At 42.2% G+C, this 21,657-nt stretch overlaps 4 long non-coding RNA genes across 4 annotated transcripts in view; all 4 read left to right on the top strand.

Annotated features, from left to right (window-relative positions):
* LOC310837041 overlaps positions 1-21,657 on the top strand; it is a 429,589-nt gene that overhangs the window by 300,363 nt on the left and 107,569 nt on the right. The window lies entirely within an intron of this gene.
* LOC310837037 overlaps positions 1-21,657 on the top strand; it is a 123,392-nt gene that overhangs the window by 67,679 nt on the left and 34,056 nt on the right. The gene's annotated exons all lie outside the window — the stretch shown is intronic.
* Positions 8,275-12,481, top strand: LOC310837095. The gene is made up of 2 exons (XR_014560430.1): positions 8,275-8,338; positions 12,421-12,481. It is a non-coding gene; the product is annotated as an uncharacterized lncRNA (long non-coding RNA).
* LOC310836145 lies at positions 18,583-20,022 on the top strand. The gene is made up of 3 exons (XR_014559886.1): positions 18,583-19,073; positions 19,107-19,714; positions 19,776-20,022. It is a non-coding gene; the product is annotated as an uncharacterized lncRNA (long non-coding RNA).

The following is a 21,657-nucleotide window of genomic DNA, read 5'->3' as shown; positions in this document are numbered from 1 at the left end:
GAGAAAATGCAGCTTCAGCTTTTGGACTTGCACAATTAGCGAAGTGACTCCTTTGACTTCAGTGCATGAGTAACCACAGCTTATCAGTTTGGTACAGCAAGGGAGTGTCGCTGACAATGAATTTGCTGGGAAACACTCCTAAGCTGTATTGCTGCTCAATACACAATTCATAACCCATGTCAGAGAATAATCAAATAATATTATCAATACAGAGCTTGTGTGTCTCGCTGGGCTGAGCAGCCACCTGCTCAGTTTTCCGTACTCTGTTTAACAATGGGGCTCAGTTTTCTTAAAAACTCACTGGGGTGGGGGAAATGGGAAGATACTTTCCTAGACTTTAACACCATTACACATTAGCATATGAAAAAGAGAAGGAGATCAGGCCAGTGGTTGCCAACTCCTGGGGGAAGGGCAGTGGACACATTTGGAATTTGGAGAAAGCATAGTGGGTGCCAATTCCAAAATGTCTTGTAGTGGGGATGTGGCATGTGACACAACTGCTATCATGGGAGTGGCAGAGCCTGTGCAAACAGGAACTGAGCAAGAAGAGGGACGGTATTTCTTGGAAACTTTTCCTGAGGGACCAGGTGCGCAGCCTGGGAGTCATTTTGGACTCACAGCTGTCCATGAAGGCACAGGTTAATTCTGTGTCCAGGGCGGCTGTCTACCAGCTCCATCTGGTACGCAGGCTAAGACCCTACCTGCCCATAGACTGTCTCACCAGAGTGGTGCATGCTCGAGTTATCTCCTGCTTGGACTACTGCAATGCGCTCTACGTGGAGCTACCTTTGAAGGTGACCCGGAAACTGCAATTAATTCAGAATGCGACAGCTAAACTGGTGACTGGGACCACATAACACCGGTCCTGAGAGATCTGCATTGGCTCCCAGTATGTTTCTGAGCACAATTCAAAGTGTTGGTGCTGACCTTTCAAGCCCATACGGCCTCGGCCCAGTATAACTGAAGGAGCGTCTCCACCCCCATCGTTCTGCCCGGACGCTGAGGTCCAGCGCTGAGGGCCTTCTGGCGGTTCCCTCACTGCAAGAAGTGAGATTACAGGGAACCATACAGAGGGCCTTCTCAGTACTGGCGCCACCCTGTGGAACAGCCTCCCTTCAGATGTGAAGGAAATAAGTAGCTATCCTATCTTTAAAAGACATCTGAAGGCAGCCCTGTTTAGGGAAGTTTTTAATATTTAATGCTGTACTGTTTTTAACATTTGATTGGGAGCCACCCAGAGTGGCTGGGAAAACTCAGCCAGATGGGCGGGGTATAAATAATATTATATTATTATTATTATTATTATTATTATTATTATTATTATTATTCCTGGTGCCATAGTAGGATAGTTAGATTGATCAATGACTATTTGCTGATTGGGGGACTTCCAACTTCAGGAGCAAAATACCTTTGAACACCACATGTTGACGGCAAACAGAATAGGATGATCAGCAGCCCTGTGAGTGCTCTTTGAATAGCTCATCTTCTTTCGTAGTCTGTGGAAAAGCACACACATGCCTAATTGTTTCATAATATCACACGCTTTCCCACCTAGAATCACCAGCCTTTTGTTCCTCTGGTTTCCAACGTTTAGCAAGGAAAAACCACAACAGAATGTGCAAGCACATACCTTGTTGGTATTTTGCATTTTCTTTTTTTCTTCAGACCTGCTTCTCACTCAGGTTTGTCCTTGGATTTCTTTAAAGGAAACCGACATCACAGAACATGTAAAAAGAATGGGTTGCATGGAAGGGTGAATCACATGGACCCATGGAATAATCAGTTTGTTGTTGACTCTTTAGAGAAATGCTTTTATCACAGCTAATGCCTCTGCAAGGCACTGTTTACAAAGGACAACATCAACAGAGCTCTTGTGGGTCACCATTCTGAGAATTCACTCAAAAAAAGCCTTTAGATGGTCTTCATTTGCCACTGAAGCCAAAATATCGGGTACAAATTGTTCTCATTGAAGAGAGCTTAGTGGGCACTCAGAATCTTTATGCAACCTGAAATAAACAGGACAATACCCCACCCTCCCCAGTTCTCATTGTAATTATAACAAGCAATGCAACTTGGTCACCTCTTTAAATCCTTAACTTGTATAGGTTTTTAATAGCAGAAATTAGCCCAGCCTTTGGAGCATGACCAACACTACCTTCAGCAGCTAAGGACTGAATGAACCAGTGGCTCTTCCCATACTTTTTTCTTTTCTTTTTCTTTAATTAGGTTACATATATCTATCTACATGGCTCAGAAGCATTATTTTTCACATGTGTAGATTCAAAGGAATGCTAACCATCATCTCCGCTTAAATAAATGCTAATAGTGTATTTAGTTACTGCAAAATGTGATTAGTACTTTCTTAAGGATCTGTTAAAGAAAACTAAATAAAGTAAATATTATCTAATATATCCCCTCAAAAATACCCTAAAGAAAAATGTGGATATGCAGCATCACATGAGTGGAAAGGAATTGCATGGTACCCATATTATATGGTAATCAAAAATATTTTTAAAAGGCTACTTCCCATAAGCTTTAGCAAAGGTGAAAAATATTTTTTCCAGCACAGAGACCTCATCCTTTTCCAGGCAACTTTCTGAGCACCATGTGGGTAGAACCAGTTGCAAAAGTTGCCAGAGCAATGGATGTAAGTGTTATACTAGTTTATACCCAGACCCACACATCCCTCTGTCCTTCGTTTAAGTAAGCAAAGGGCATTATCAGAGCAATACAATTACAATTAATTGCCTTCCAAACAAGCATGTCAAAACATTTTACACACAAGTTAACTAGCAGCAGTTTTAAAACACAAAAACAATGAATACACACAAAACATAGCTGAAATTTTAGCTGGGAAAGCCTGTTGGAACAAGAAGGCCTTTGAGAATTTCTGGCCTTTGAAAATTTCTGGACAACAGGTGAGGTCCAATTTTTAAGTGGATGAGGGGGGACCATCTTCAAATATCTAAAGGGCCATCACATGGAGGATGGAGCAAACTTGTTTTCTCCTGCTCCAAAGACAAGGACCCAAACCAATGGATTCAAGTTAAAAGAAAGGAGATTCCAACTAGAAATCAGGAAGAACTTTCTGATAATAAGGGTTGTTGAGACAGTGGGATGGACTCCCTTGGGCGGTGGTGGACTTCCTTGGAGGTTCTTAAGCAGAGGTTGAATGGCGATCTAGTTGAGAATGCATTATCTAGTTGAGATTCCTGCATTTGCAGGGGGTTGGATTGGATGGCCCTTGGGGTCCCTTTCAACTCTACAGTTCTATGATTCCATAACTGTTTCTGGAACATGCAGATAGTGGGCACATGTTGTGTCTAGACAGGAATGCTATTCCATAGCTCAGGGACACATTTCAGCCAAGCAAAACCACAAGTCGGAGCATGAGAAGGTGTGGCCAGAGAAGAGTTCTGAGAGTCAGATAGGATGTCCTGGAAGGCAACATTTGATCCCCATGCCTAAGGTACCCCACTCCAGCCTTTCAGGAATAATTGGAATCTGGGGTCACACAGCAAATCTAGTGTTACATGCATTTCAAACATGTGCTAATACAGTAAAGTACTGCTTAGGTAACCTGGCTGTCACTGAGTGTGCAACAAGTCCATTGAGTGCTGCCTGTTTGTTATTTAGCCATAGCAAGGCCTTCTCAGTGGTAGCACCACATTTGTTGGGCTGCCATACCCTCCAAGTGTCCTGATATTTCAGGGGCAGTCCTGGAATTACAGAAGCCATCCCTGCTTCTGATTTGATCTCAGAATGTCTGTATTTTCCCTGCCAGTGCCCCACCCCTGAACTTGGGGAGGAGGATTATCTGGCGCTTGTCTTGAGTGATGGTGGCACTCTCTTTTGTCTCTCCATGGCCTCTCCATGACTGCCGCTGACAGCCACTTCTCTTGGGCAACTAGCAGTGGCTGCTGGAAAGCAGGTGAGGATGAGGAGAAGCTGCTGCCACCAAGGCCCATCCTTGAATGACGCACCAGCTCTGAGATGCAGGTAGAGGGCCACCTTGGGTAGGAAGAAAGGTGGAGGGTGTGTGTATGTTCTGTCCCTTTGGTGTACTAGTGGTGGAAATTATCTGTGGGTGGGAGGAGGACATAAAATGGGGGGGGGTCAAGGAGGGTCAGGTGGGGGGGAGTGAGAAAAATCCCTGTTTTCATCTGAGGAATGCTGCAGGCTATGTTGCTACAGTAACTCTACAGTTTATAGAGCTAATGAAAATCACTATTCAAAGCAAGCCCCTGAAGGAGGGGGGAAATATGCTGGAAATAAATCAAAATTGTGTTTTGGGAGAAATTTGCACTAAAATGCTGACTCACACAGCCACCACCTCTCCTTCACCTGCCTTCCTGCCAGACTCCCTCCTGCTGCTTGCTGCCAACCTCTTTCCCCTTCCTTCCTTCCTTCCTTCCTTCCTTCCTTCCTTCCTTCCGTTCTCATGAACCAGCTTTACAAAAAGAAGCAGCAGCAATGAGGTATGGGGGCTTTGGAAGTCACAATAACAGAAGCTATATGCTATGTGGGCCCATGAGCAGGCTATCCATCTCTGCTCTCCTCCTACTACACAGGTTGTTAATGTCACTTTTCAAAATGCAATATGATGTTCTGAAGCACACATCAACATCTGAGTCTAACTAATGCAATGAGCTGTGAAACATCATGAGCACTTTCAAAATATTTTTGGGTTGCTCCAGACTGCCACTGTTTTGTTGGAGGGATTCCAGTTCATACTGTTAATTTAGGAATGCAAAATGAGAGTGGATTAAAACACTCTGCTGCCTTAGCACAACACATCCACTTTTAAAAGTATTGTTTCCCTGTGCCATCACCTTGGCCTTGGGAGGAGTCTCTGTTAAAGACGCCTCCTCCCAGCAGCTGTCCATTCATTGCTGATGGCCTCATTCTCCTCCTGCCAGCTGAAGAAAAAGAGGAGGAGGAGGAGGAGGAGGAGGAGGAGGAGGAGGAGTTTGAACTCAATATTCCGCCTTTCACTCCTCTTAAGGAGCCTCAAAGCGGCTAACAATCTCCTTTCCCTTCCTCCCCCACAACAAACACTCTGTGAGGTAAGTGAGGCTGAGAGACTTCAGAGAAGTGTGACTAGCCCAAGGTCACCCAGCAGCTGCATGTGGAGGAGCAGGGAAGCTAACCCGGTTCCCCAGATTACAAGTCCACCACTTTTAACCACTACATCACGCCGGCTCTCAAATTTAGACATGCTTTTTTCTTGGTTGACTATGTCAAGTGCTTGACTACAACCTTTCTATTTAAGCAGGCATTTTAAGGAAGTTTGCTGTTTTTATTTTTTTAATTGATCTTATTTTTTTTAAAAAATAATATTTATTAAATTTTCCAATTTAACAACCCAACAAAAGCCACATTCAAAACATTATAAAATAATCAAACAGTCCAAATATTATGCCAAATTATAAATCTTTGGTTGACTTCCCTTTGCTCTGAGGTCAGGGGATGACAATCATCTGACATTTGTGCTACTTCTCTTAATTAGTCTAGGTAATTCCCATAAATCAATCCAATGTTTATCCTTCGTTCATTTTTAACAGCCTCTGAGTTCATCTAGCAAGTGAGTGAAATCAAACAACATGTTTCTGTATGGGTGTTTATTTTCTTCCATGTCTTTCACTTTCCCTTCTTCGTGCCTGTTATTATCCATTGCGATACATTCCAAAATGGAGGAAATATTGCTTTCTGCCAGTTGTACCAGGCACATGTCCAAACCTCTTCGTTTTATCTCAATCCAGAACAGATAAGCCCGTACTTTGCCTAGAAGCCTTAATTCTCGTCTTCTGTTCTTAACAATCCATTAAAATTAATTTCAGATTCATAAATCTTTTCCACGAGTTAATAATTAGGTCAAAATGAGTCTTAAATATTACAATACTCTACAATCCTGCTTGCGTACATAGTCAATTGGTAGTCAGACCTTCCAGGGAGATTTGCCAAGTAAAAAAGGAAATACATCTTGGGGTGGGGGGAGTTTTCAAAATTGGTAGTTGAGCCGTATTTAAACAGATATATGGTTTTAAAAAATGAAAAAAAAAACTTTCTGCAGTTAGGAAAGTGATGGAGAAACATATTGAAAAATGTGGGTTGGATGAATGGTTAATATGAAGATGTAGGACAAATGTCACACAAGTGAATCAGTATAATCGCAATCTTAGGACACACTACGTATCCTATACACCATGAATTGAAGTAATCAGAATAGTTTGGATGCATGCACCATGGGATATGCTTTTTTCCCTTCTTCCCTGACAGCCTTGTTTAATTGCTAAAATATTTTCACTGGTTGCCCATATGCTGCTTGGTCAGATTCAAGGTCCTGGACCCCTCAATGGTCACCTAAGCCCACTTATCCCAGCTTGATCACTGAGATAATCCAGAGCAGTATTGTTAGTTGTCTTATGTGTCTCAGAAGTTCAGCTGGCTTCAACTAGAAGCTAGGCATTTGGTGCCACTGGACCAATGCTGTAGAGTACTTTTCCAGAAGAGATTTGGAAGTCATCCAACCACATCTGAAAGTTCTCCATCCTTGCTCCATTGCCTTAAAAGCACCGTGTTTCAGTTTTAAAAAAGATAAAGAAATTTGGTTGGGGAATATCCAGCTACGTTCTTTGACATTCCGATCTCCACCTTACTGTTTTTATTGCTATGTTTTCCCCAACCCTCTAGCCAATATTACAATATTCTATTTTGAAATATGAATCATCTCTTATACATGATTGAATTTTGCTCATACCAGGATCACCAAGGGGTTACACTCACAAATTGAACATGCTTTCATATTTGTTAAAAGATTTTCCTTTTTATTGGTTTAGCTGGTTGATCATTTCTCTTTTGAGACAGAATGACAATTTTGGAATACCTTCAGTAAGCACAAGCACCCGTTCTTTCCCCCAAAGTGCAGCACTGCAGTAATAGTACAAATTTTAAAAGTTAGTAATTAGAGGGAGAAAAGTAAAGACTGATCAAGGAAGCAGAAATCTGTTGAGGGCAATGTGCTAACAGAAGGAAGTAAATACAATGTGCCACTGAGATGACCCCATAGAAAAAGAGACTAAGGGGCCAATCATATTCACAAGAAGCTGGTATAAAGCAAACTGGTGTAAAGAGAGAACAGTCCCTGCCTGCTTGAAGAAGGCAGTAGTAAAAGCACTCCTCAATAAACCCTCCCTGGACACAGAAAATATAAGTAACTACTGGCCATTTGCTAATCACCCCTTCTTGGGCAAGTTTATTGAGTGGGTGGCCACAGGCCAAATCCAGGCGCTTTGGAGGCCTGGTGTGGCGAGTGCATCCTGCCACCCATGGGGGCGGGGCGCACTGTGTGGAGCCTCTCCACTGCCTCCCCCTCAACTGTAGGGTGGCTGAGGGAGAGGTGGAGGGCAGAAACAAGTCCCACACTGCCGTTGGCTCATTCACACTGCAGGCCCCGCACTAAGTGCCCCCGCGGTGTCGCACAGTGTGCCAGCTGCATTTCCTTACATTTGTGGACCGAACTAAAAAGTTTTGGGAGCTGATTATTTTTTTTAAAAAAACCCCTCATGATTTTGTCATTTTGTCACCCTCCCCCTCAGTGATGACACCCAGGGCGGTCCGCACCCCCCCTCCTCTACCACTGCTTGGAGGAAACTGTTGTTCTGGATCATTTTCCTGGTTTTGGTGGAGAATCTGTTTTGGTCACCCTGTATGATGACTTCTGTTGGGAGAGACATGGGAAATGTGTCATTGTTAATTCTTGACCTCTTGGTGGCTTTCTGTACCATTGACCATGGTATGCTCCTGGAATAGCTGTTCAGGTTATGGGTGGGTGGCACTCATTTGCAGTTGTTCTGGTCCTACCTGGACTATTGTTTCCAAAGGGTAATGCTCGGTTTTCAATTTTATCCCCCATGCTGTTTAACATCTACATGAAACCACTGAGTGGGGTAATCCAGAGTTTTGGAGTACATTGGTACCTTGGGTTAAGTACTTAATTCGTTCTGGAGGTCCATTCTTAACCTGAAACTGTTCTTAACCTGAAGCAACACTTTAGCTAATGGGGTCTCCTGCTGCCGCTACACCGCCGGAGCACGATTTCTGTTCTCATCCTGAAGCAAAGTTCTTAACCCGAGGTACTATTTCTGGGTTAGCAGAGTCTGTAACCTGAAGTGTATGTAACCTGAAGTGTATGTACCCCGAGGTACCACTGTACATTGTTAACAATATGCTGATGACAGACAACTCTATTTCTTTACAGGTGCAGGTGAGGCACTGGACCATTGTCTTGTCTCAGTAACAGACTATCTGAGAGCCAACAAGCTGAAGCTCATTTGAGGTAAGACTGTCACTGAATGGTTCCTTAGACTGGATGGATAGGATGTTGCCTGCTCTTGATGGAGTTACACTTCCTCTGAATGAGTGGTTATTCATCTTGTGGGTCATTTGAGGCTCATGTGGCCTTGGTAGCATGAAGTGCCTTCCATCAACTTTGGCTGGTGTCCCAGCTGTGTCTCTATCTGGACATAGCCAAATCCCAGCTGTGTCTCTATGGGTGATAGCCAAATCTCAGATATCTTTGCTCTGGTAACCTCTAGATTAGGTTACTGCAACATGTTAGATGTAGCGTTCAGAAACTCGGTGCAGAATTCGCCAGCCTCATTGTTCAGCAAGGAAAGATTATCTGAGCATGTTACACAGATCCTGGCCTGATACACTGGCTGCAAATTAATTTCTGGGTTCAATTCAAAGTGGTGGTTTTGATCCATAAACCCATAAATGGCTCAGGGCTGCAATGCTTCAATGACCACCTCTCCCCATATCAACCAACCCAGACCCTGCAGCCATCATTCTTCGTGTGCCTTCTCCACGAGAGGTACAGAAGGTGGCAACATGAGAACAGGCCTTTTCTGCAGTGGCTTCACTTTTGTAGAAAGCTCTTCCCAGGGAGGCTCACCTGGAGCCTTCATTGTCCATCTTTAGGCGCCAGATGACAATGTTCCTCTTCAACCAGACTTCGGCTGATTAACATTTTCTGTCCTTGTTCTTGTTTTTAATTACGTATTGTCTTTTTATTTTGTATTTTTATGCTGTGAACCACCCAGAGATCTTTGGATAAAGGGCAGTATACAAATGCAATAAACAAACAAACAATATAATAAATAATAATAATAAACAAGATCATGTGAGTGAACTGCATAGGCTTGAGATCCAGCCATTACTTCCCCACCCCAATCCCTGCTACACACACAGAACACTCCTTCTGAGGAACTTTCTGACCTGGGAAGGACAAGTTACCTCAGGCTGAGCCTGATTGAGCTGGGAATCAACCATCTGAGCTGGAGATCCACTAAATCCTAAACTGTTTATCTGGGGGGACTTACTATAGGTTTCCCCCCTTAGCAACTGTTTCCACAACAACCTTTTGCATTCCCTACAGCAGAGATGAGGAACCCTTTCCAGCATTTCCAAATGGCAATATTTCAGAGGCCACATACCTGTGGTGGGTGGTGCCAGAGGCAATAGTTTGGGGAGGGAACAAAAGATAATATTGTACAATAGACTACATTCCACTTAAGGATGGGGAAGAAATTTAATTCAGTTTATATTTAAAGCCACTCCTGTCAAAACAGCATGAGAACCATCATGGAACCATCTATCTGAGAACATAGCCATTTTTCAAAAATTGCACTTACCTGCATTTTGCGTTGCAGTTCTTTAACCAGTGAAAGTTTATAAAAATGAACTTATTAGAGAGGGGAATACGTAAAATGAATATATTACTGGAAATAACATACAAAAGGCATAATATTAAGATAAATTGCATGTGAAGTCAACAAAACAGCATGCAGAAATGTGTTGATTTGGAGAAATTTGCACTAAATGCTGAAGAATTTTCAGGAGGATTTTTATTTTTTAAAAAAGAAAAAGCACTGCAGAAATGTGGCATAATGAATTTAAGACTGGGAAAATGAGAAACCAAGAGAACCCAAATTGACACATTCTTAATTCAATTCATGCAAATGCCAGAGGTTTTTGCACATGCACATATCCCACCACACTCAATTCAGAGGCCTTATCATAGCACAAAGACACATGGGGGGGGGGTGCCCCAACCACTTAGTCATTTTGCTTGACATTTTCTGAAACTTTCCCAGCTCTATACTATTCTTTTTGAGGTGCAGAAACCATATTTCTATAAGTACATTTTCATACTAAGACTTATGATCCATAATACAGAATTCATATTAATGATCCATAATACAGAATTCATATCTTCCACGGAGGTTTACTTGGAAGTGAGTCCCAGTGAATATGCATTTCTATTCCATTGAATTTAATTTGCTTCTGAGTAGAAAGAAAGAAAGAGAAATTATCAGTAGGTTGTGTGGAACTTATTCCCAAGTAAGGCCATGCATTTGTAACCACAAAATTTGATTACTGCAATGCATTCTATGTGGGGATGCTCTTGAAACTGGTCCAGAAACTGAAGTTAGTACGACCACAACGTATTGTACATTTTTGAAGCAGCTGCAATAGTTGCCCATCTGCTACCAGACAAGGTTGGAGATGTTGCTTCTTGCTTATATGCTGATGGGCCAGGCTACATGAGTGACCACCTCTCTCTTTACACTTCTCTCTGCTACTATGCTTCCAGACTGAGAACCTCCTAGTGGTTCTGCTATTTGCTCTGTGACCACCAGTAATATGGTTTTCATTGTTGTGGCCCTATTAACATGGAGTTTGTGCCCATTATATATATCATTTTGGTCAATAACCAGTAGAACCCATTGTATATAAGGCATCACAAGTGATTTAGAGGAGTGTGACTGGTTCAATCACATTGGGCACAGAGCCTCGGGGGTGCCACAGGGAGCTCTACAACTATAATGTAGAATGGAGGCAAGAGGCAGGACTGTTCCAAATTTTTATGTTACACAGGGTGCTGCAGAAATTTAAGATGCCAAAGTCTTTCATGGAAGGCAAGCACTAACAATCTATGTTTAGGATTCATATGGAAGACTGTTTTTATTTACTCAAGCTTTTTCCCCAAAAAGAAATTTGTAATTATTGTCCCTTGGTCATTTTATACTGTTAGACTTTAACTGTGTTAGTCATTGTATATGTTTTATACTCTATTTTGTGATTTTCTCTACATTGTTCTGATATATATTATCATATGAGTGGTCTATAAATTTCTTAACATAAGTGAATAACTATGAATAGGATTGCACACTTTTTCTTGTTTGAGAGAAGATTGGTCATACCAGCAAGTTATTTATGGATATGATTAACTCTCCAGAGGTCATGGAGTAAGTGCTCATGATTCTGGAATGGGGAACACATCAGCAGGGAAGTCCAACTCTGACAGCAAACCTCCCAATTAAATTCCTAATTGTTTGTGAAAAGATCTAAATGATGCATGCAAGACCAGCATCTGCTCAGGAGCCTGGAACACGCTTGCTCTGAGGTGAAAGTATTTTGGTCAGGGAACCTGGACAAAGTCAGATGAAGAAGAGAAGTGTGCTTAAGGATGCAAAATCCATTTGGAGATAGAAAGTAAAGGCAGCTAATGGGACTTAAGAGTTATTTTACCATCCCTAGTGCCGAGTCCCAAACCCCACACTAAGGCTCAGCTCAAATGCCTTCCCCTAATGTTGCAACAATCCTCACAGGCATACTCACAGGGAGAAAGATTTTGATGAATTTATCGGAGGACCCCTCGCCTGCTTTTTTTTTGCTACATAATACTGTTGCTTTATGTTAAGCTTGTGATATATTAAGACCCTGATATCCTTTTCACACATACCACTGGCAAGCCAGGTAACCCCCATTTTATATTAGTGCAGCTGGACCTACCAATTGTCCCTATTGAAATTAATTTTGTTTGTTTGGGCCCAGTTCCCCAACCTGTTACAGTCATATTGAATCCCAATTCTGTCTTCTACAGTGTTAGCTACCCCTTCCAGTTTGGTGTTATCTGCAAATTTTATGAGCATCCCCTCAGCTTCATTGAAGCAATTTATAAACACATTGAATAACAACTGGCCCAGACAGAACCCTACAGCACCCCACTTGCCACTTTTTTCCAGAATGATGAGGAACCATTAGTGAGCATTCTTTGGGTTTGGTCAGTCAACCAGCAAAAAGTCGACCTAACAGTTTCCTCATCAAGCCCTCATTTTACCATCTTCTCTGCAAAGAATGAGTGTCTTTGTCAAAAGCTTTACTGAAATCAAGATACACTACTTCCACAGCATTCCCCTGATCCACCAAGCTTGTCATCCTATCAAAAAGGAAAAAAGAAATGAGATTAGTCTGGTATGACTTGTTTTTTGAGAAATCCATTCTGGGTCTTAGTATCCTTTTATAAGTGATCACAGTCTGACTATTTAATTATGTGTTCTGGCTTGCCCTTAGATTTGACATTCCATTAAAGGTGAAAAACACTTATCACCACCCACATGATGCAGGCAGAAGGTGAGTAACATAATAATTACCTTTAAAATATTACTTTGGATTCCCTCTCTTTTGTCTTTTTACTCCAGATATAGACTGATCTCAAAGGAGAATGTCTTATTGCAAGAAATTTTGTTTCTGTTTCATTCCACCTTTGGTACAATAATAATAATAAAATAATACAGGGTTCATTTTAATAAAATTGTATGATAGTGCTCACCCATATTAGGGTTTTTCTTTTTCTTTGTTATACTGTCTGTTTGTTCTCGGGTTGTAATTTCAATAGTTTCTTTGTTACTTGATCCAATTAGCTTCAGTTCTTCACAGTGAAGGCTTTGATAAGGAGCGAGGGCGGGGGGAGGAAGAGGGGATCTCTCATCTTTTCATCTCCATCTGGCAACAATTGAAATATCTTTGAAGTCCAAATTGTTGGGTAAGAATGGCAAAACACAGGAACAAATGTCACAACCAATTTCTTTCTTAGCTAAAGACTTGGATGCAAGTTGCCTTATAATGAAATAATTACACTACACAAGTAATTATCTTAACCCAGTTTGTCATAATTCAAAATTAATGTTAATTAATCTTCTGTTTTCAGGAGTGTTATTCTACACTAACAGCCGCTAACATTTTTTTTATTACAGTTTTTAAGTACCTTTAAGTACATTTGACAATTCCATCTTATAATATAAATACATAGCATGAAAGAAAAATCTCTATGGTACATTTTAAATGTATTTAGGTAAATCTTACAATTTCTCTTCATTTGGAGCATTTCAAAGGTTCCTTGCCCAATGGCTTCCCAGTTCTGAACCTTAGTAATTTTACTTCTCTCCATTAATACTTCCTTCCTATGATATTCCAGCATTAGTTACTTGCAATGCTGAAAAGGCAAGTCATTTTTCACCTTAACTTGGGGTGGGATTACTCTGAAAAGTGGCCTGCCTTTTTGGCCTATAAACTTTCAAGAAACCCTTGGCTCTTTAACATCCTCCCCCATTGTGGTTTCAGAAATGACATGAAAGTATGCAAGGGGAGCCATTAACTCTACACCAGTGGTGTGCAGTGGAATTTTTTGTAGGAAAACAGTTAGGGCCAGAGGTGCCAGCTTACAAGGCTGGTGTGTGTGTGTGTGTGTGTGTGTGTGTGTGTGTGTGTGTGTGTGATATTGCAAGCATGAACATCACATCTCCCTAAATTGGGCAGAAGCTTCATGGGCTTTGGGAAGGAGGTGATAGGCCTCTGAAATGATGTTGGAGCCCTACTGTCTCCTTCCCAAAGCTGGGCAGGTCCCAGTTGTATAATCGTGCCTCCCATCCTAAGTTGGATAGAAGCTTCCTGGGCTTCGGGAAAGAGGCACCAGGCTTTAATAATTTATTATTCTAATTTACTAGGAACATTTAATGGAACTAACCTGGTCCCCCTAGTCCATTGACCGCATGTCACTGCTCCACTTTAAGAACCATTGGATTAGTTCATTCAAATTATTTAAATAGTTCTCTTTGGTCTTATATAGACTGTTTTTTTGCACTGTTTACATCTATCTAATTGAAGCAGGGAACTATGTAACAATTCTTTAATCCAATCAATGTCTGCAACACCTGTAATCTCATGCGTGAACAGTTTTGTGCCGGTTCTGCTATCTCATTCAAATGACATTTAAGATATATAATCCAATATCTAATCTGATCACTATTTTTCATGTCTGTTCAGCTCCTTTACAAAAACCCTTCTTAACCCAAACATGGTTGAGCTTTCAACTGCTTGAACGAAAATGCAGCGTGAAGGGCTGTGTTCTAACACTTTTCATCCTCAATAGGGTTTCAGAATTCATTGCTTGGTTTTGTTGTTGTTGCTTTTAAGAAAAGAAATAATAAGAAATACTGGGACATGTATACTAATGGCTCTGGCCCTATATTCCTGACAAAGTGTCTCCACCCCCATTGTCCAGCTCCAAGGGCCTTCTGATGGTTCCCTCATTGCAAGTAATGAAGTTACAAGGAACCAGGCAAAGGGTTCGTGGTAGTGGTGTCTGCCCTATGGAACATCTTCCTGTCCTGTTAGATGTCAAGTAATTAAGACATCTGTATAGAGGAGATTTTAATGTTTGGTGTTTCATTGTGTTTTTATATTGTGCAGAACTCCACATCACCATCTAGTGTCACAGTGTCAGAATGCTTAAACAACACATATAAAGTGCTATTTCTTTGCCAATGTAGCTGAGTCCCTAGTTATTTATAAAGACGTTGAACAACTGTGCACCTTACTTGTCACTTTCTTCCATGACTCAGAACCATTAATGAGCACTGTCTGGGTTTGGTCAGTCAACCAGAAACAAATCCAACAAACAGTTACCTCGTTCAAAACACATTTCACCAGCTTCCTCACAATAATATCATCATGAAATACAATCCATATAGAAGTAACCTGTGCTGCATCTTGCATAACTTTTTTTTTGGGGGGGGCACATACATGCATGTGCATTTGTTGATGTGTTGGTATGTATCTGAATTGAGGTTTATATATCTTGGTGCAACCCCCACAATCCTGTTATGGGTAACACTGCTATAGATTTGTTCTATTTGAAAGTAGCTTCCCAAAGTCCCACACACACACCCTTCAATTTACTGTTTCCCAAGCTTTCTATTTAAGAAGGTTTGCAAGGCTGCTGAAATGCTGTACTATAATTAGAAGCACACAAATAAGAAAATAAAGAACACCTGTATCTTCCGGGAAAGAAAGTTGGGGCGGAACAAAGCATTTTCTCATGTGGGGTAAGGAACTCTTTTCAACCAAAGGGCCAGATTCCCTTCTGCGGACTATATTCCTTTATTGGGAATAAAGCCAAAAGGCAGAACAATAAATACGATTCTCACAAAGTTCGAAGACATATTCAAGTCAGGCAAAAACACCCAATGAAGATGCAAAGCAGTGTTGATGAGGGGTGTGGCTTGAGAGGATATGTGGCCTGCCAGGGACTGACTGAACACTGAGGAATGGTGGTTGGATTCTGATGAGCGGGCACTGGGAAAAACGGGGGCTATAGATTGACTTGAAAGAAATAATCACTGATCTGGAGGAGCCTGTAACAGCTGGGAGATGTGAGGCAGAGGCAAGAGAAGCTGCAGAATTGGAGAGGGGAAAACAGTAGGAAAGAGAGGTGGGTCAGGCTGGTGTAGAGTCAGGGGTTTCTACACCTCCTTCTCCTGCCTCAACCTCTCCTGTCCACTGTCTCCCAGGAGCAGAAGAGGATTGAAAAGAGAGGAGAGAGGAGCAGAAGTAGGTTACACACAGGCAGAGACTTTTCCAGCTTGTGCGCAGCTTGAGTGGGGGAGATACGTAAACTGAGAATGGGGGTGGGGCCTCTCTGTTATGGCAACTGCTTCATCAGGTGCACACCAGGGTTAGGAGCTGCCCTGCCTTTTCTTGTCCTATCATGCAAGAATGTCCCTCCAGTCTTAAAATAATGAGGTAATATTGGGGAAGCATCACAGGACAACTAATAGATTGGAAGGGTGTATGGATGGCCCAGTATAAACTATTAATGCAGGGTTATTGTATAAATAACATGTTGCAGGTCAGGAGACGGGGGGCAGGGATGCACTCATCTAGTGCTGACCTGAAACACCAAAGATCAGTGTTAGGAAGAGGTTATCCCAACCACCAGAATTTCAGGAAATGCAGGTGTAGCAGCTAAGTGGGCATATATGCCACTTAGCAATGTGTAAGGTATAAGGTAGATTCTGTTTCCTGTTCCCCAAGCATACCAGCACTAACAATAGTTATTTCAGAAAGCACATGACAGAACTTAAATAATTGTAGAGGATAAATCATTTTATCTGTCTGCTGGTCAAGGTACAAACCAGTGGCGTAGCGTGGGTTGTCAGCACCCGGGGCAAGACAAGTAATCTGCACCCCCTAACCCGTGGATTTGCGCCCCCTAACCCTAACCCCCAGATGTTGCACCCAGTGCGGCCGGGCCCCCCCCTGCACCCCCACGCTACGCCACTGGTACGAACACCATCTCTTCAGGGTGACATTTTCCTTGGCCATCTTCAGAGCTCTACATATTAGTGAATGTATCACTGTGGGTGGCAATTCAAGGCAATCTAAGAGCCATCTCTTGGAGGACATTTCCCAGAGTGTGGCCTTAGGTACCATTACGATTTGTTGCTCAAAGATTGATTGGCTGGGCAGAGGTGCCATGCTAAATATGGCAGTGTCCTCTCAGGAGGGCCCCTCCCCCCTCTGTGACACCTCCAGGTTCCTCCGGAGAAGGCCACCTGGCCCAAGACCATTGCTCATCCATGGCCTTACCTGACCAAATATAAGTTTTCCAGGGTTTCCAGGGTTTTGAAAAAAGCTACCACCATTTGCAGCCCGGACCCTTCCCCAGATTTGGCCTTCCAGTGGCTAGAATTAAATTCCTCAGGGGATGGTGCTCTGAGTCATTCAAGAGTTATGTGTCCCAGTGCACCTGATCTCATATTATCTTGTTCTTTGGTTTGCAGGATTATCACCTAAGAAGGTCTGGATTTGCGGGCACAGTATTGTGCATTGGGCCCACGCTCGTGCAACAGAATCAATCTGGGGAGAGAACCTGGGTCTTCCTTCCTACGTACAGATATCCTGGATCACTCAGAGGGGAATGAGATGGCATCACGTGCTGCCACTTCTGACAAATCAAATCTCCTTGTTGGGTCCACCTGATTTCATTGTCTTCCAGGTGGGTGAGAATGAGCTGGGTGAATGGAGAGGCATTGACCTCACCAGGGCAATTGTTAAGCACTTGGAGACCTTACATGCTCAGTACCCACAGATCATCCTTTGCTGGTCTTATCTACTGGAGAGGCAGTTTTGGTTTGGCCAGGGGAGTTGCATCCTCCAGGGATCTGTCATGAATCGAGCCAGGAAGAGTTTAAATCGTAGAGTAAAGTGCAAGGTGCAGTTCCTGGGTGGTATGGTAATTCGGCACCCTAATATTACTTTGAAAAATGAGGCCATATTCAGACGTGATGGAGTGCATCTGACTGACATGGGTAATGATATTTGGTTGTCTGATCTGGTGGAATGCTTAAGGTTTTGGCTTCAGATATGAGTGGTTTGATGGTGAGCAACGCTTGAGTGGTGGTTTAGGCATTGTATAGGCATAATCTTGGTTAGAAGGGAGGTTGTAGTCTCTGCCTGACACCTCCAAAATGGAGCATCCCATTAGAGGGATCCAGGGGAGATTCTTTCAGCTGGCCTGCCTGCCAGAAGAACTTACATTTTGGGGTCAACCAGAAATGAGGGAGTTCCTGACCTACATCAAGGAGTAATTCCCCAACTTGATTGTGCTTGGGGAGTGCTAAGTGCTTGATTTGAGTCTACACAACACCTATGCCACATCTCTTACATCTACAGTCACTAAACTTGTGGTCTGATTTCACCCAAATAATGGCTGTCGTGCCTCTTATTCTTGTGGAGGACCAGGCGGTAGGAGGTAATGTCTTGCCACACTATTTTAGGAAATGCTGGTCTAGCAGCTAAATGGGTATATATGCCACTTAGCAACGTGTAAGATATAAGGTAGATTCCCTCCCCTGCCCCCAAGTATACCAGCACCAACAACATTTATTTTAGAGAACATATGAGAAAACTTAAATAATTGTGGAGGATATTTAAAATCTAGAACCAGCAGAGCAAAATGGATTATGCTGCTCCTACTCTGCTAGTCACAAAGTTTATTTTCATGCTCCATCCTGTTATTGATTCCATTTAGACAAAGAACACCTTCAGTGTTATTCATCTGGTACTGGTTTTCATGAGGGGTTTGAGATAGTGCCACAATTATACCAAATACTTAATCACCTTTGAGCTCTGGGATCTCTTTATATGCAGGTTTCTCCTTGGCCTGAATGGGAGTTTTAGTGGGTAAGGAAATGTCAGAGTTTGGTTCAAGCACTATTAACATCTTCCTGTACCCTTTGTGTGATAGCTTGCCAGTGATGTGATTGGCAGGGAAAGGTGATTGTAATGCTTTTACTAAGCCTACATTAAACCGACTCAAAATACGAGATTTTTCCTTTTGTAATACCTGGCTGCCTTATGAAATAAGTGGCATTTCCCATAAAACTATATCCAGTGGGCATTGGACATTATCACTTTTCAACTCATAAATATCACTCTTAGCTATTACACCTGGGGTCTGGAGTCTTCTGCCCCTTTAGCTGACCACCAGGACCCTCCCTGGCCCACCTAGTCCAGCCCCACCCCTAACTGGCCCTGCTTCCAAGCCACCTAGAATGCTTTTGCTGTGCAATAATGTTTCCTCACAACTCTGATACATTTTCCTAGATAGAAGATAAGAGAGGGTTGAGTGTGAGTGTATAGCAACTAGCCTACTGTACAATGGTAAAACTTGAATTTGTTGCTTTACCTGCTTTTGTCTCTTACCCTGCCTAAAACTGGCATTGGCCTCTGGAAGGTTTCCCAGGAGGCAATGTGGTTCTCTACCTAAAAGGGTTCCCTACCTCTTCTCTTGCTACATTTCAAGGCCAACATTACTGAACATGTAAGAGCTAGAATCCGATAAAACCTTCACTCCCAACCTTCTGTGCTCAATAATCAAATGTGTGACACATTAGGATTGTAGCTAATGAGAGTAGGTAGAAGATCATGATCAAAGCACCACAGGGTTCAAATACCATGCAAGTTGACATGTGTAGAGACATAAATGCAGTGATAAGAATGTAGATGTGTGATCCAGAAGAACCAGGGAATTTGTTAGCAGGTTTATAGAAGGAACTGAGGTACAAAATCTGGTGACATTCTCATTGAATTGAGATGAGGCTCCAAGTTTTCAACATTCTGCATTTAACAATTGTTTCAGTCAAGGAAGGGCATCACTATAGTTTCAGACCATTAGCATATTTCCCCCCCAGAATTGTTTACACTTCTGGCAAGTCACTTTTCTTTATGCATGATTTTAAATGTTCAGATCTATGTTAATCAATAAATTTGAAAACAGGCTCTAAATTTTTGCTGAAAACCTTGACCTTCGCTACAATACTCTGACACTCTTGTGCAGTGCTCCCCCCCCCTAGAAAAGTAGATGCCAATATGCACTATGAAGTTGTTACAGTAAGTGCAAAAAAGAGAGGGAGATGCCAGTACTGTGTACCCTTGAGTACCCCCTGAAGAAGAAAAAGCACTGTTCTTGCATGGCAAGGCATCCCCCCAACTCTTTGGTCCTCCCCAATACCAAGAATAAGACGTGGCAAACAGTATTTGGGTGAAATCAGACCACAACTTTATTGACTGCAGGCTTGGCATAGGCATTGTGTAGACCCCACCGAGCTTCCAGCCTGCCAGCTGAAAGAACTTGAGTTTTGGGGTTAACTGGAAATGAGGGAGTCCCAGACCTATATCAAAGGGTAACTCCACTACTGGACTGCATCTGGGGAGTGCTGTGGCCTCTCATTCTCACTTGGGCTTCTGGACAGAAGTATCTCCCCTAGATCCCTTTAATGGAATACTCCATTTTGAAGGAACCATGCAGAGACGTCAACCTGCCCATGTGACCAAGACCAAGACTATACTTATCCAAATAAAGAAGTAACATTGCTTATTGAATTCTACTGTTTTTAAATTAAATAATTAACACTGTTATAGTGGCTGTTGTATTCTATTGTTTTTAACTTGCTGGAAACTGATGGAAGGCCAGTATAAAAATCTTGGAAATAAAACAAAAATGCAAGAAGAAGAAAAAAGACTATACTTATCCAATGGCTAAACCACCAAAGTTGTGACAATTGCCACGAGGATGGCAAAAAGCAGAAGACTAGTGTCAATTTGCCAACTGAGAAAATTCCAACTTGGCCCCCAATATGGTTACCGGTTATGCCATAACCATGCAACAGCAGCATGTAAAAGTAATAGTACCACTCTATTCTGCCTTGGTCAGACCATACTTAGAATACTGTGTCCAATTCTGGGCACCACAATTTAAGAAGGAGGTTGCCATATTTTGAAGAGCAAAAAAGAGGACACACTTTTGCTGACTTCTACTTTTAACTATGGACCGCTATGTTGCGTCTACCCATGAAAAAGATGACATATGGCTAGAATGCGGGCAACAAAGATGATCAAGGGTCTGGAGACCAAGGCTTACAAGGAGTGCTTGAAGGAACTGGGTTCTTCAAGAAAGGAGATTTTGACTATTCACACGGAAAAAAACTTTCTAAGATCTGTTCAACAGTGGAGCAGTCTTCCTTAGAAGATTGTGGACTCTCCTTCCTTGGAGGTTTTGAAGCAGAGGTTGGATGACGACCTGTCATATGGATGCTTTAGCTGAGATTCCATGCGATTCCCATGCCCACTTGCAATTCACTGATTAGGCGAGTGGGCAGGACCAATTAGCCAGGCAGCAAGCTTGGCTCAGAGGCTTCATTTGCTGCCTGGGACTTTGCACGTCAGATCCGGGCACACAGGGGAATGCCAGCCCGCAGCCAAAGAAAGTGGGTGAACTTCCCAAGCAAGACCTGTAATGGTGATCTGCTAGACCAGGGACTACTAAATAAGAAGTGAAAAGCCAGCTGTATGTGAAGACTCTTGGACTCTTACAATACCTTTGTGTTTGCAAAAGGTGAGAACATACATTAAGGGTGACACTGACCAAGTTCCAGGAATAATGCTCACTTTCCAAATTTGGTATGAATTCTGATCCATATATTTCAGAAGAAATTTGATAAGTGGTACAAAATTATGCCGCACCATCCAAGAATTGTCTCTAACCCATTGAAATTCATCAGCGTTTGTTCCTAATTTACGCTACTGTCCATAAGTTCAGAGCAGGGCACTGTCTGCTCTGCAATTAGCTCATCACATCTATGTTGCTCCAATCAAGATCTAAATAGTCAAAGCCGAAACATATAATTGGAGCTGGCATGGGTTATGTACACTGAATAACCTTTTCTCTTTTGTGAAATTATTTTTAGATATGTTTCTCATGCAAATATACAGATGTGCACACTTGGTGCCCTCTCCTGAATGAGTTATGCCATCATTGACAAGTGTCACATCTTCTTTAATTACAATACTTATGAAGAAAATTGTTAAGTAAGTTTCCCACATAATAAACAAAAGCGAATAAAGCTCATATTAGCTTATAAAGAACTTGATTATATCAACCAGCCCATTATTGGGAACATTAAGTTG

The sequence above is a fragment of the Podarcis gaigeae genome (assembly GCF_964106915.1).
Source record: "Podarcis gaigeae genome assembly, chromosome: Z".
Lineage (NCBI taxonomy): Eukaryota > Metazoa > Chordata > Lepidosauria > Squamata > Lacertidae > Podarcis > Podarcis gaigeae.
Note: the sequence above shows the minus strand (reverse complement) of the source record. Positions and strands in the feature narration are given on the sequence as shown.